The following is a 15432-nucleotide window of genomic DNA, read 5'->3' as shown; positions in this document are numbered from 1 at the left end:
GAAAAGCTGGCCATCTCCAAGCTTAATCTTCACACTGAATCTGTTGGTTGTCTTCATGACCATCAGTCTGGCTTCAGAGCTGCCAGGAGCACGGAAACCCCTCTCCTGAACATCCATGAAGATCTGCTTTCCAACCTTGACTCCAACACCCCCTGCCTCCTCATCTTACTTGACCTCTCATCTGCCTTTGACATGGTCAACCATGCCATCCTGCGTAACTGTCTCTGTGATAACCTGGGTATCACCGATCAGGCCCTGGCTTGGCTGACCTCCTTCCTCTCTGATCGACCCTCCCAGGTCCAACTTGGGTCCTTCCTCTCCTCTATCCTTATCTCTACATGTGGTGTTACCCAGGGGTCTAACCTCTCTCCCTAGCTGTTCAACCAATACCTGGCACTTCTTGCCCACTGCATTGCTGCTCTCTGCCCCAACCTCCAGTGCTATGCGGATGACACTCATCTCATTCTCAGATTCCCTTCTGCCTCCTCTTTTCCTTCTCTCATCTCTGACTGTCTGTCCATTATCCAGGAATGGTGTGCCGCTAATGATCTCTGCCTTAACGCCAGCAATACTGAAATCCTCCTCATCGACACACCTGCTCCCTCCTTTCCTGTCACTCTCTGGCCAGCCTCTCTTGGCCCTCTTCCTGCTACCACCTGTGCGACTAAAAACCCCGGGGTCATCTTCAACTTCAAACTTTCCTTCTCTCCTCACATCTCTGACGTCTCTAAGAAGTGACACTACCAGCTGCACCTCCTCAGAGGTATTCTTCCTTTCCTCTCCTTCCCCCAGAAGCTCACTGTCTCCAGAGCTCTGGTTCTCTCTAGGCTGGACCTCTGCAACAGCCTCTTTCTAAATATGCCTGCCTCCATTCTCTGCCCCCTGCAACTCATCCAAAAGAGGACTGCGAGACTTGTCCTTGGCCTCAAGCCCAGGGATCATATCTCTTCAGGATTGAAATCTTAGCACTGGCTCCCAGTGGAAGCAAGGATTAAGTTTAAAACCCTCTGCATTGTCCACAAAGTCTTCTGGGGCGTGGGACCTCAATGCCTTCAACTCTCTCTTCCTAAATATCTGCCCTCTCGAACTCTTCGCTCATCGGCCTCCAACTCCCTCAGGGTCAGTCGCTACTCCAAGCATCGAGTTCGTGGTAGATATCTTTCTTCTGCTGGGGCCTCCCTCTAGAACAGCCTCCCTGTCTCTCTGAAACTTGAGGAGAACCATCTCTGGTTCTGGAAGCACCTCAAGACCTTCCTCTTTGCTTCTGCTTTCCCTCATCCTCTCCCTTGCTGATCTTCTGGCTGATTCTGAATCTGCACTGGTTACCTGGCTATCCTCTGATTTCGGGCCCAGGACTCCACACCACCAGTGGCATACCTGCACTGCCCATGGCAGCCCTTGCACTTGGAGACTGTATCTGTATCCCTACAGCCCCTACCAGCACTTGACTCCTGATGTCTGCTCTTACCCTTGCACTCGCCACCAGCTGGCCACACTTTTAATTATTGTCTTATTTATTGACTGTCATCCTATGTACTGCAATCCCCCCTCCCCTCTCCCCCTGCACTTTTCCCCTTCCCCTTATCCCTGCACTTGCGCGATCTCCTTGTCACTGGGCCTAGTAGAATCACTGTCTGTTTAACATCTCTTCCCCCCTCCTTTGCCTCATCGCACCTTGAAACACTTGTGTATAGGCGTGTTATAAATGCCATATGATATCATATCATATCATATAATAACATATCATTGAAGTAATTCCAGACATCGCCCTTGTGGGGCCCCCTGAAGTGGTGGGCCGTAGTTATACCCCATACCATGTCTGCTTCTACACTCTCTTGAAAAGTGCCCCCATTTCCCTCAGTTCCAACATTCTGAAGGACCCATCCCCCCACCTCAGGGCCACATTCTACCGAATCCCCCTCCCCTTGCTCCTCGAAACCCACCTCTTTGTCATTGCTGTCCTCCTTGTTGCCACTGTGGGCTGGGGTATTGTGGATCTCTGCCCCACTGTCCTTAGCCTCCGTCTGAACAAATCATGGCTATTCTGGTGTTTACAAAGTCTTTGGCATTTCCGGCCACCTCTGTCCATACCTGCGTTGATACTGGCGCCTCCACAGCAACTTTGGCTAATTTGTTTTGTACTAGTTTGCTTCCTCTGCTTGTTGTCTCTGGGTCATTTCCTTTTCACGCTCCTTTATTCTCTTGAAGTGGTGTATTATTATGCTCTGTATTTCGGCCCACCCCTTTTCCTCGATGCCCACAATCTTATCTAGTGCCTTTTGCACCTCTTTGGGCAGACAATTTTTAATGTTACTATATAAAAGGGTATTGATTGGTCTCACAAGTTACCTGTCTCCGCTCTCCACATCTCCTGAATTCAAAGAATAAACTGAGAGGGGTCTTCGTCACAGCCCACAGTACATTGCATTATTGACTGTAGGCCTGGTGTATCAGGTAATGCTTTTTGAATGATGCTCTGTCTTGTGTAACTCCTGGGTATCCTGCTTTTACCCACACATCTCCAGCTTGGTCTCCAATAGTCGCTAGCAATAGGCTTTTTATGTCACCGACTGCCAGGGGTACTCCGGCAGTCTGCTTTTTGAATGCATACATCCACTTGGCCACACCCACTTTTATTTGTTTTTGTCCATCTGTGCCCCTGGCTTATAGTGCAATCTGCCAGAGCCCTTATATATAAGGGGCATCTGCATCTTTGTCCAACCCCCATCAGTCCTTTTTCCACTTCCCCTCTTCCTTGACACTGCCATCTGGCTAAACCTGCTCCTTAACCTGCCCTCCCACAGACTCTCTACCCAAAGAGTTTGTTCAGGCGCTTGCTCTGCCTCCTCATCCTCATCATCCTCAAACTCATCAAATCTATTCCACCCGTCCTCCTCTCCTCGATGAGATCCAAATCCAAAATTCTTGTACCCTAGGCTGTCCGCCCTCTCGTCCACCTCTCCTTCCTTTTCTATATGCACGTTTGTTATGGGTGTGCTATCTATGCTGAATAAAAAGTCTCTTGCTTTCCACCCATCGGACCCTTACTCTGTTGGTTTTTCAGGCTTTACTTCAGCCTGAGCTGGTCGCAATCTATTAAATTTGGAAATGGCCCAATATGTCATCATCACAATTACGAGGGCCGAAAATGCTGACATTATTTTTAGACCCCCACCTTATACCACATATATATGTGGGGGTATATGATATAATATTAATATGGGGCGTATGTGGGGGGTCTCCTCCGCATATATATGTGGTGTAAAGGGGTTTAAATAAAAAGTCTGCATTTTCGGCCATCCCAATTGCGAGGGTCGCAATGATCACATAGATCCTTACATTCTGTTTGTGCAGCTACCAATGCCACTTCTAGGTCTCTTTACTCTGATCATACCAGATCAGATTATGTCTTCAGTTTCAATCCCTCAGCCTACTATGGCACTCACACAAATACCAAGTAACATTGCACCTAATAATAATACACTGAAGTGTTTACTACTAAATACATGATCGCTAGTTGAACACTGCCACAAGGTGGCAGATCTTATCATACAAACTCAACCGGATATTTGTGCTTTGACAGAGACGTGGGTTCATGATGCTACTAACCACTCGCTTCAAATGGCAACCCCGATTGGTTACTCTTTTTTCCACCTGAATAGACCTGATAAACGAGGTGGTGGAGTAGCTGTAATTTATAAATCGATTCTCAAATTACATTTATCAAATGCTCTGACTTTAGATCACTGTGAGGCTCCTTTGTCAAACTTAATCTGTATCATGTATCCTCCCTTAACTTTCTACTTCTTTATAGACCTCCTATGCACCACCCCCATATTTGAAGAACAGCTGTTAGCCTGTATTGGCAACCTTTGTAAGCTACACTCTCCCAATATTATACTGGCAGATCTTAATCATTGGGCTGATGATCCCACAGATGGTGTGGCTACATCTCTCACTGAGTCTCTGTACTCTTTAGACTTTGATCAACATGTCAAGTGTTCCACCCATACACGTGGTATCATCCTGAAATGGGTTTTATCTAAAAATCTCTCAATTATGACTATCCGGGTAGACAATTGCATATGGTCTGACCATCATCTTGTATCCTTTGCGATTAATCACAGTAATACAATCTCAGGAAACCAGCAGCGTCTATACCCCGCATATCCAGAAACATGTGAAAAGTGACTTAGGAAGCGTTTCATGCCACAGTTCTTCCATTATTAACCTCTCTTGAAGAGATGATGCCACTTGAAGATTGTATATCTGGAATCAGATCAGCAGTAGATAAAGCATTTGAAACACTGGCTCCCCTTACATCCTCACATAAAAAAGTGCATTTACTACTAACACACCATTTACGCCTGAGGTTGCCGAGCCTCATGCCCAAAAATGCCAATTAGAATGCATATGGCATAAACATCCATCAGAGTCAAATATTACATCTTATAAACTAGTGGTTAGGTGCTTTAAAACCCTTATAAGGCTAAAGAGACACACTTACATTTTCAGATCTCAAAAGCTATATCTTGACCTAAGGAGCTTTTCTCAATTTTACAAGAATTGAAAGGTTGCAGCCCTTCTGCTTCTACTCAGATAACTCCTGGTACCAAAATATCCACAACAGCTTCACCAACAAAACCCTTAGACATCAAGACAACATTGATACTCAGGTTAAAACAGTACCTACTCATATGACTCCTACTATGAATGAGGTAGAACTGATCAAAGACTCTCCTGCTTTTACTTTCAATACAGTTTCTATGGATGAGGTCATTGAAGTGGTCTCTAAGCTTAGACCCACCTCCTGCAAAGGAGATACTTTTCCCACATCTTTGTTTCAAGAATTCATCTCGACTCTTGCTCCATGGTTACCAGATTTATAAATCGATCCTTTCAAGAGTCGTATGTTCCGGAAAGTATTAAGAAGATGTGGGTAAAACCTCTGCTGAAAAAGGACAACCTAGACCCTGCAGAAGCTGGTAATTATCGACCAATAACTAACGTTCCCTTCATTTTAAAAAAATTACATAAAATTGCCTACCTACAGTATCAGGCTTTTGTGGAGAACCATAACATACTAGCCGCTCAGCAATCCGGATTCTGTCCGAATCACAGGCCTGAGTCTGCGCTGCTTCATTTAAAGTGACCTATTGCTGGTATTGTAAATGATGACAACACAGAATTTCTGTTGTTATTAGATCTGTCTGCCTCATTCAATCTCGTTGATCACAAACCTTTAGCAGACAGATTGACTTCAGTTGGTAAATGCACTAAAGAGGCAACTGCCTGGTTTAAATCATTCCTGGATCCCAGAAGCATGAGTGTCACTAAGGACAATGCCTTCTCTAACAGTTCAACTCTAACATGCCGTGTGCCCCAGGTGTTCTGTCTTTCGCCACTGCTTTTTAATATTTACTTCTTTGTGACCTTCTTTCGGTTATGGGCATATATTTTGCCAACAATGCCGATGATATGCAGATTGTCATCAGGCTTTCAGGTATAGCGAAGACTTGGAGCGTATCAACCATATTTTTCTTCAAATTCACAATTGGATGGCTACAAACTCTTTGGCCCTCAACAATGCCAAAACAGACTTGCTTATCCTGGGCACTCAACAATGGCTCACGAAGCTTGATACAAGTTATGAGAAAGGTATGATTGGACAACACAATATCCAAGTCTCTAACACTGTTAAGACATTGGGAGTCTTCTGTGACCCCCAATTGTCTTTTAATCGGCAGACTAGTTATTTAAAATCTTCTCGCTGCTTTTTTATACAGCTTCTCTGGCAGATTCAGCCTTTTTGGTCCAAAGAAAATCTTGCCATGATTGCAGTAGCCACTGTGAATTGCATATTGGACTACTGCAACAGTCTTTTAATTGGCACATCTGAGGCAAATATAAAGTCCATGCAGGTGAGCCAGAATAGTGCTGTGCATGCTGTGAGTGGTCTCAAACGTAATGCACATGTTTCTGAAGCAAGGCATTGCCTTCATTGGCTTCCTATTCAACAAAGGCGACAGCACAAGTGTGTTTAAATGCCTTCATGGTGAAGCTCCATCTTACCTCGTCTCCAGGCTCAAAAAGAGATAAACGGGTCGCTCTTTGCAATCTAATTGTAACATCTGTCTGGTTCAACCCCTTTCTCATTGAGGAAAATTGGTGGTGCCAGGTTTAATCTTTAGGCCCCTTCCTTATGGAACTCAGTGCCTAAACATCTTACTGAAAGAGCTGAACAGCTATTTTCAAGAAGCATTTAAAAACCGTACTCTTCGATGTAGGACATGGGTACCTTAAAAATGGTTTCTTGATGTCCACCCTCTGTATCTGCCACCTGTCATAATATCTATTGATATTTTTTTTGGCATTTGAGGGTGGTCTTGGTTTTCCTTCTTCTGGCTCGTTTCACTGTGTCTGTTTGTTTTCTCTCCTGTGAGCGCCCTGAGGCCTGCTGGGTAGTGGCACAATATACAAATTCAGATAGATAGCTAGATTAACATTGCATGTGCTGGGACATCCGGAGGGGATGCATAGTGGGGTGGTGGGTTCATCGCCGTAGTGGACACATAGGTCGGGTTATTATAACCTACTCTAGGTTGAGCTGTATTCCTCCGTGCTACACAGGTGCCCCGCCCTCTTTCCCTGAAAAATTGCCTCTGTTATCGTTTTACATTACCCTCCCCTCACAATCCTCCTTGTCTTTGAGCATTTTCCAAAGGTCTAATATTAATTTCTGCTTTTGTAACTGTTTCCCCTTGTATTTAGATGTCCAAAATGTGAACATATGTTCCAAAATATTGTTGTTATGGAAGCCATGCTCTCACCACGAGCGGGGTGTCCACTCTCCCCTTGTCCCTGTCACCCATTGTTTGTGATATTTCTCGATTTTGTCTCAGTATAGTGGCAGGGCCTTACACAAATATTCTATGGGTGTTACCCCTCCCATTATAATGGTCCCTGTGTCTCCCTACCCTTTCACCTTTGCTAGCTGCTGCCCATCAAAAAAGTCACTCCTTTATCACCTCCCTCCCGTCAAAATCAAAATATCTTTTCCCCACCCCCCACTCTCACACTTCATGCATTCAACACACACCACTGATTACAAAAAGCCCCTACGCAGGCCTCCACCCTACACAATAAAAACACAAACATAACAAGCTAAAATAGCAGTCTAAAATAAGAACAACTACTATTCCAGAGCCCACTAATGTTCATAGTACCACCTTCTCCCCTCACTCGGGAAGGCTCCCTATCATTCGGTTTTCATTTCCTTTATTTTCTCCTTAAAAAATTAATAATACTAAAAAATAAAACAAACCACATCCATACCACTCCAATAATCTCACTCTCCACGTGCTCACACCTTTCACAACATCCCATATACTCATCCCCAACTTATTAACACTTGCTGGTGTATACTAATGGGCGAGTTTTCACTCGAACTCCTCTGTCATGGGCTTCCAATAACACCAGCCTGCCCTCTCCTCAGAGCCGTGCCTTGCTGCAAAGAGCAGACAGGAATTCTGCAAAGATGGCTCCTGTAAAACCACTTAGCAATACGCGTTTTTTGGGACTGGTCGATGTAGGTGGGCGCTGCCCCTCCGGAGAAGCGGCTTGGACACCTCTGCAGACACAGGGGGCGCAGTGATCACACATCAGTGTCACCAAATGAGGGCACACCCCTAAATGCTCACACCAGAAAAAATACAACCCGCTAGGGAAAAAGGCCCAAGAAACTCTTTCAAGGATAACGAGTTTTATTTCTTCTAATATAGGTGTGCGAGCAAAGAGCTCTGCTGCCAGAGAACATTCTGAGGGAAAAAGGTTAAAAGCAGGAGCTTAAAAGGAGGCACAGCATCATGCGTGACATCATTACATGTAGTAAAAACCCACATGGCTGGTTGGTATGACCCTATGCATGGTCGACTTACTCCATAGGGGATGCCAGGTCATTGGTCCGAGCCCAGTCTTCCTGTCTTCCACCACATGGGGTCTGCTAAGCTCATCATCTCCAGGAAACCAAGACCGAAGAAACAATTAGTTACAAATGCTAACAATGCTACTCTATCATTATACAGTGCACCTGGCATGTGCACAGGTGCACAGACTGGCACAGTGGGAGTCTTGAGATAACACTGACCCCCACACACAGACACGTATTTCTCTCATCCCGATCGCGTCTCTGGGCTTCCAAGGCTTCCACCCTCGCATTTGAACTATAATGTATCCCTGCCTGTGCCTCACATTACAAATCATGCCTCATGAAATAAAGGTGGGACAACCGTGTTCTTAGATCTTTTTTGTTTGCTTGGTTTATGGTCAGTGGTCTGGGGCCAACTAGTATCTTGGAATTCAGGGGTCTCTGGGCTGGGGCAGAGACAGGGGCTATAACTCATAGTTGGCTAGGTGGGGGTCAGAGCCCTTATTTCGGCATGTTTGTGATAACACGTAAATCAAGGCGCCCAGCATTGTCTTGTGGACTTGCAGGGCATGCTCTTTCTTTAAAACAAACATATTGGCAACAATCTTAGAACAAAGAGGGATTTCTGTGCAAGTTAGCAGTATGGGCCTCTCACGTCAGCGCTTGGGCCTGTTCGTATTTCTCCTTCAAGCTTGTGGCCTGTGTCTAACGCACTAAATATTGCACGGTCGTGCAGGCCTCATTCTTCAACTAAGGCTACTTAATTATGTCAAAATGGCGTCTGCTTATATAGGTGTACTATGTCTAACCATCTGAGCTGTGTACAATAGTATGATCGTGCGGAAGCCTTTAGGAAGCTCCCCTCCATCCTGGTGTACTACAATTCTCTCAATGGGGCTCGCCTCACTCTAAAGCGCCTATGGAGGTGGGATGGGTTTACTCCCTTCCCAACAAGGCCTTGCCTCTGTCCAAGGATCCCCTGGGCATGCATATTGGATGTGTTTCATGCCCCATGTCAAAACGGATACTGTGATTGGCTGTGGGTAATGCCAATGGCCCCATATGTTGTTTGAGAGTGTCCAGGACTGGGGAGTCCAGGGTATGTTCATAAGCCTTACAGCACACATAGTACCTACCCAGCATGACCACAGGCTACACACCCTGTGGATATAATATTTTCTAGCCTTAAAAAGCCTTTGGGGTTCAATGAAAACATTTATTAGATAGATTATGATTACGTGCTCCTTAACAAATGCATTCACATTCATTAAAAATCTTTCTCAAAGGGCCGTTATGGTTGCCACACAAGACACATAAAACTCACAATTTCATAGTTTCGAAAGCATGCATAGTTGTACAACAGCCATGGACATGCAACTATAACTCAAGCATTGTCATGCACTGCTCTTTCTTCCACATATACAAATGGCTTGCATTTACCCATGCTTCAGGTAGAACATGACTAATGGCAAGAAACAGAAAAAGTTCGGCACTAATCTTCTTGTGGTGACTTTAAATTCATTGTAACAGCCAAACACCAAAATAATATTTGACCATGCTAAAAATAAATGTGAAGACCCAATTTTCTGTGGCAATCAGCATAACAGGAAAGATCATGTGTAGTGCATTTCGATGGCTGAGTTATATATATTTATTACAACAGCCAAGGCACCATTTTGGTTTCTTTTGAAACCATAGCTTGCACATATTTGATTGTGCATTACCCCATACGTCCCATTGAGTACATTTGTGTACTATAAGAGTTAAGGTGACAATGCAGATTCTATGTTAACATGGAAAAAAATACATGCCTCTATAACTTGAACCCATAGATGGATCTTCACCGAATTTGGGAAACTACTGAACCAGAAAAATCCTATTGAGCAGCATGCCAAATGAGTTAGAAATCCATACCCTCAACCACACATTATAAGAAGTATGAACGTATTTTTCCACGTTCATTTAGTGGAGATCACCATAGGGAAATGAAAATGGAAATGAAAAGTTATGAACCTGATTTCTCAAAATTGGCCACCTCGATTTTTGAGATTGTTGGCACAGATATGGACTTTACTGTGAAGTTGTTTATGCTTCAAAGATGTTGAAAATCAAACCGCCCAAACTCGAGATATTAGGTTGTAAACAAATTGTAATATATCTATAGTGAATATGTGAAATGTGCATTATCACGAACTGACACAAGCATATTAATAAGCAAAATACTGGTTATGTGTACTATTATGAACAAACATAAGCAGATGAATTAGCAGAACACTCGTATTGTGTAATGTTAAGAGTAAGCATATGAATCTGAATAAACTAAATTTGTAATGTAAAATATTGCAAGACAAAAAGTTATGGCTGGAAGGTTTAGAATTAATCTTAACAATTTGCGCAGCTCTGGGCAACCCTCCAAACCATTGCTCCTCAGCCTTCCAAGTCATTAAAGAAGGGGGAAAGACCATATGCAAATCAGGCTTGGTCCCACCCCGGAAAGGGCAGTCCAACCCGAACAGGTTATTAGTTTCAATATATGATTGAATTTAATAGGCAACCCTGTCAAGAATCTTCATAAGAAAAGTAGTATTAGTAATGAGACGATAATTAGTGACTAAGGAAGGATCAAGGGAGGCCTTTTTAAGCACAGGAGAAATCCATACCTTATTCAACAATTGGGGAACTGTAGAGGTAGCAAAGGATGAATTCACCAGATGTGTGACGAAAGGGGTCAGACAGGAAAATGATTCTTTGATTTTGGTAGGAGGGCAGTCGATAATTCCGAGCTTATATTTAGTTGCTGCCGAGTAGTATGATTCGAGAGTTTTCTGCTAAGCCTGTTCTTTTTGTCTCTGTTAAAGTAAGGATCTCCTCAGAGAACCAGGATTTACCCAAAGTTTCAGATTTCACAGTTTCAACTAAGTGGGGGTGGGGGAGCAGGGTGTTGGTTATTGTAGAGATGATTTTGTTATACTGGTCAACCAGAATATCTGTAAAAATAGAGTGGGGGAGATCGGCAAGCAAAGGAGAGGCAAAGTTCAAATACTTCATCTAGAGTAATTTTGTGATAGTTCCTGACAGTTCTTTGAACCCTAGCATTAGTATGCAGCCGAGCAAATTTTGAGGGCAGGTCCAGGAGAATGTGATAAGGCTATGGTCAACTCATGATGTCAAAATTATGCAGGGTGAGGTGTTGAGAGAGAACACAATCAAGACTATGACCATCGTTGCGAGTGAGTGTCTTGATATGTTGATGCAGGTCATAGGCTTCTAAGGAGAGGGCTAGGTTGGTTGCTTGGTTATCGTCAGTGTGAGAGGCCCAAAGGTTAAAATCACTGAGGACTACAACATGAAAAGCAGTATTTACAAAGTCGCCAAGGATCATAAGGAGTTGTTCCTCAAAGAGAGGCATAGGCATAGGAGGCTGCTAAATATTTATAAAACAAATAGTTGCATTAGCATCTACAATAATTATTGTGGCGATATGTTCGCAGGTACCAATAAGGGTAGTATTACATTTATAAGCAGTCATGGAGTATTTTATAATGATGGCAGTACCACCCCCCTGCTGCACTTCCAATCGGTGTGCAACAATTGAAAGCCAGGCGGGGTCGCAGATAAAGCTGCATGGTTGGTAACATTAGACAGCCGAGTCTGTGTGATACAAAGTATATCAGGTGTCTGAGTGCAGATAAGGTCAGCAACCTCCACAGCATGTTTGACCAAGGAGCGCGAGTTCAGAAGCCTGATACGCAGGTGAGCATTTGAAGGGTGTCTCATTGCAGAGGTCATAGCTCTCCATGCTCCAGAAGCGGCGCTGGGAGGGGTACACTTAGCAGGTGACTGACGAGTCGAGAAGGCATGCGGAACCGAAGAAGGAAGGTTCCAACAAAGTCTGCTTTTACCAAGATATGGGACAGCATCAGGGAACGGTTCTGAGAGAGGAAATCAAGAAACAGGACACAGACCTTACACAGACTGGCACAGGCCGGCCCCCCTCACGCGCCGTCGCTCACATGCCTGATTGCAGAGAAAACTAGTATGGAAAGTGTAGTTCCTACAGCAAATGCAGACTGCAGACTAAGATCAAAACAGACTTGGAAGTAAGCCTGTCATGATCAACACAGCAAACAGATAATTTTAGTACAATTCAGAGAGGGACGAAATGTAAAATTGATGTAAAAGGATTTAAAATTAAATTGTATAAAATTCGAGTTTGTAGAAAACACTAAAAGTCAGGAAAACAGCACACATCAACAATCAGGGATCCAATGACAGGAGGAGGGATTTATGGACTGGCACAGACTGGCCTCCGTCACGCGCTCAGGTGCCAGATTACAGAGTATTAAGGAGAAGAACTACAAACTAGTATGGGAAGTGTAGTTTCTAGAGCAAGAAAGTCCTTTATTATCTCACATACCCCATCCTTGACACAGCCCCTCATTACTAATGAATCCATCATTACCCTTACTCCATCATGATTCATTTACATCACAGTCTCTCATTACCTTTACCCGCATCTACCATTCCTTGTCATAACCCACCATTACTAGGGCATCTCCAGTCCTGTCACAGTCACTCATTACCACTGCATTCTCTATCCTCATAACATTCCCTCATTACCAAAGAATCCCTCATCCCTTTCACAGTACCTTATTACCAGTGCATGTGTCGCAATTTCTCATCAACCTTACACAGGCATGCCCATCATCATCATAGTCCATCATTAACAAGGTGTCCTCTAATTAAACCTGCCTGCCCACCCATGTCACAGTCCCTCGTTGCCACTGCATCACTCATCCTTATCACGGTCCTTAATTACCCATACCTCGGCATGCCTCATTCTCATCACAGCCCCTCCCTACTCTTATACCCACATTTCCCATTCCTGTCATAGCCCGCCATGTCCCTGACATCTCCCATCCTTGTCACAGTCCCAAATCACCTCTGCATTTCACATTATCATGACAGTCGCTCATTACCACTGCATTTCTCATCCTAGCCACAGTCCCTCATTTACTGTGTATATGTCATGCTCAACACAGTCCATCATTACCCTTAACCAGCTATTCACAATTGTCATAATAATCTATCATAAAAATTACACCAGTCGCCCTTGCCCTCCCTGCGGTCCATCATTACCCCTGCATCCCTCATCCTGGTGAGAGTACTTCATTACCACCATTACCCTTATTCTTGTTAAATGCCCTCATAACTCTTGTAAACCTCATCCTTGTCACAGTTCCACATTCCTCCACTCATCCCTATCACAGTCCCTCATTATCACAGCACCACTCATACTTGTGGCAGTCAGTCATTATTACTGCATCCCTCATCTTTGTCACCGCCTCTCATTACCCAGTCTTCCCACACACGCATCACAGACTGGCAATGCCACCACATCCATCATCCTCACCAGAGTCCCTCATTAACACCTCATCCACATCACAGTCACTAATTACCCCTGCATCCCTCATCCTCCTCACAATCCTCCATGATCCTGCACCCGTATCCTCTTCACAGTCTATCACTACCCCTAAATACTCATTTTTGTCAGAGTTCCTCATTACTCCAAAATCCCTCATCCACATTGCATTGCCTTGTTACCCATGCATCGCCAAACATGTCACAGTCCCCCATTACCAATGCATCACACAATCTCCTCATAGTCCCTAATCACACCTTTGTCCATCATATCATCCTCATCACAGTCCATCACTGCCCCATTGCCCGTTATCCTCCTTGCAGTCCCTCATTAGCCCATGTCCCTAATCTTCATCAAATGTCCTCATTGCCACCGTAGCCCTCACCCTAATCACAGTTCCTCACTATCCGTGCAAAACCTTATCCTTGTCACAGTCCCTCATTGCTCTGGCAGAATAGATGTAACAAATGATATCCAAAAAGAAGACATTTATGAGTTTGGCGGTATCCTGGATGTAATACTGTGCAACTGTAATTTTGTTAGCGTCAACCAGTCCAGTGCTGTTAGCGGCGGATCATGGGTTGGGCGTTAACAGTAAATCCACATTCTCCATTGGATCCTTTGGACACAATGGGGCATTTTCACCCCAAATACCGAGCGCTAATACAGCCGACAGTAATTGCGCCAAAAACAGGGAGTTTAATGGGATTTACACCTCCAGAAAAAAGCTGGAGGTAAAACAGCCCATTTAGTTCCCAACTCGTGATGGGGCCAGCCCTTAAATGTGGCCGTGATACCGTTGCCGCTGAATTTTAGGGCTACCGCCCAACTCGTGATGAGACCCTTAGTTTGAGAAAAAGAAATACACACCCTTTAAGAGCCTGTCTGTGTGAAATGCTTGTAAGAAAATAATTTCCATCCCTGTTTGGAGAATGGAAATGAAAGTGTGATAGTCATGGTTCAAACTGCGGTTGTCACACTTAAATAAAAAATCATGACAGGGTAAAAAAGGCAGTTGATATGATTTGTACCTCCACCTGAGGCTCTTCCGAACAGATGCAGGGGGATGACTCTCATTTCTGCACATTTAAAGGTGCATCCCTTTTATGATTCAGGATGCACTTTTATGTGCACAGAAATGCCCCTTGATGTGAACAAATGCTCTGAGTGAACACATTCAGATGCCACCCTTGCTCTTGTCACAGTCCCTCATTATCCGTGCACCCTAAGCCTCATTTCATCCCCTCATTACACCGTAACTCTCATCCTCGTCACAGTCCATCAATACTCCTGCAACCCTCATCTTCAGCACAATTCCTCTTTAACCAGCACCCCATCTTTGTCACAATCCCTCATAACCAACTCATCCTTCATCCACATAACAGTCCCACAGTACATCAATGTATGTCCACCTCCCTCATTCTCAAAACAGCGATCAATGCCCATGCATCAATCATACTCATCACATTTCCATCATCTCTAATCAGTGCCTTAAGTGGCACTACAAATCGAGCCGGGGCCCATCGACGGGGCGTGGCCTAACAACGGGGTCTTGATGGGCTGTTAGGCCACGCCCCCTTGACGAGCCCCGGCTCAATGGGCTACTGGCACCCCTGCCAGGCAGCCTTTTGTAGAGATTAGCACCCTCCCCCCTATGGGGGAGAGGGTGCTGATCTCTGCATTTATTTTGTATAGGCTTGCCTGGCAGGGGACAGCGCCTCGCCTATTCAGCCTTAATGGTGGTGCTGCCCCTCGCCAGCAGGGGAGGGGCAGCGTCACCATTAAGGCTGAAAGGGTGAGGCCACTGGAAGCAGAGGCCTTTTTCCTAAAGACTGAAACTCCCGCGAATCCGCGGGAGCTTCAGTATTTAGAAAACAAGGCCTCTGCTTCCAGCGGCCTCACGTTTCTCCATAATGGTGGCGCCGGCCCACGTGCACCCCTTGATTAAAGGGATGCCTCGCAGGTGCGGCGCCACCATTATAGCTGAAAGACATTTTTTTCTGAAGCCTGAAGCTCTCGCACACGAGCGAGAGCTTCAGGCTGTAGAAAAAAATGCCTTTTCGTGTAGTGGCCGGGGCTGCCC

The 15432-nt window shown here is 44.8% G+C and overlaps 1 long non-coding RNA gene across 2 annotated transcripts in view; it reads right to left on the bottom strand.

Annotated features, from left to right (window-relative positions):
- Positions 1-15432, bottom strand: part of LOC138515553 (uncharacterized) — a 396996-nt gene that overhangs the window by 381043 nt on the left and 521 nt on the right. The window lies entirely within an intron of this gene.

Source organism: Ambystoma mexicanum, chromosome 6q (genome assembly GCF_040938575.1).
Source record: "Ambystoma mexicanum isolate Mex_15411 chromosome 6q, UKY_AmexF1_1, whole genome shotgun sequence".
Lineage (NCBI taxonomy): Eukaryota > Metazoa > Chordata > Amphibia > Caudata > Ambystomatidae > Ambystoma > Ambystoma mexicanum.
Note: the sequence above shows the minus strand (reverse complement) of the source record. Positions and strands in the feature narration are given on the sequence as shown.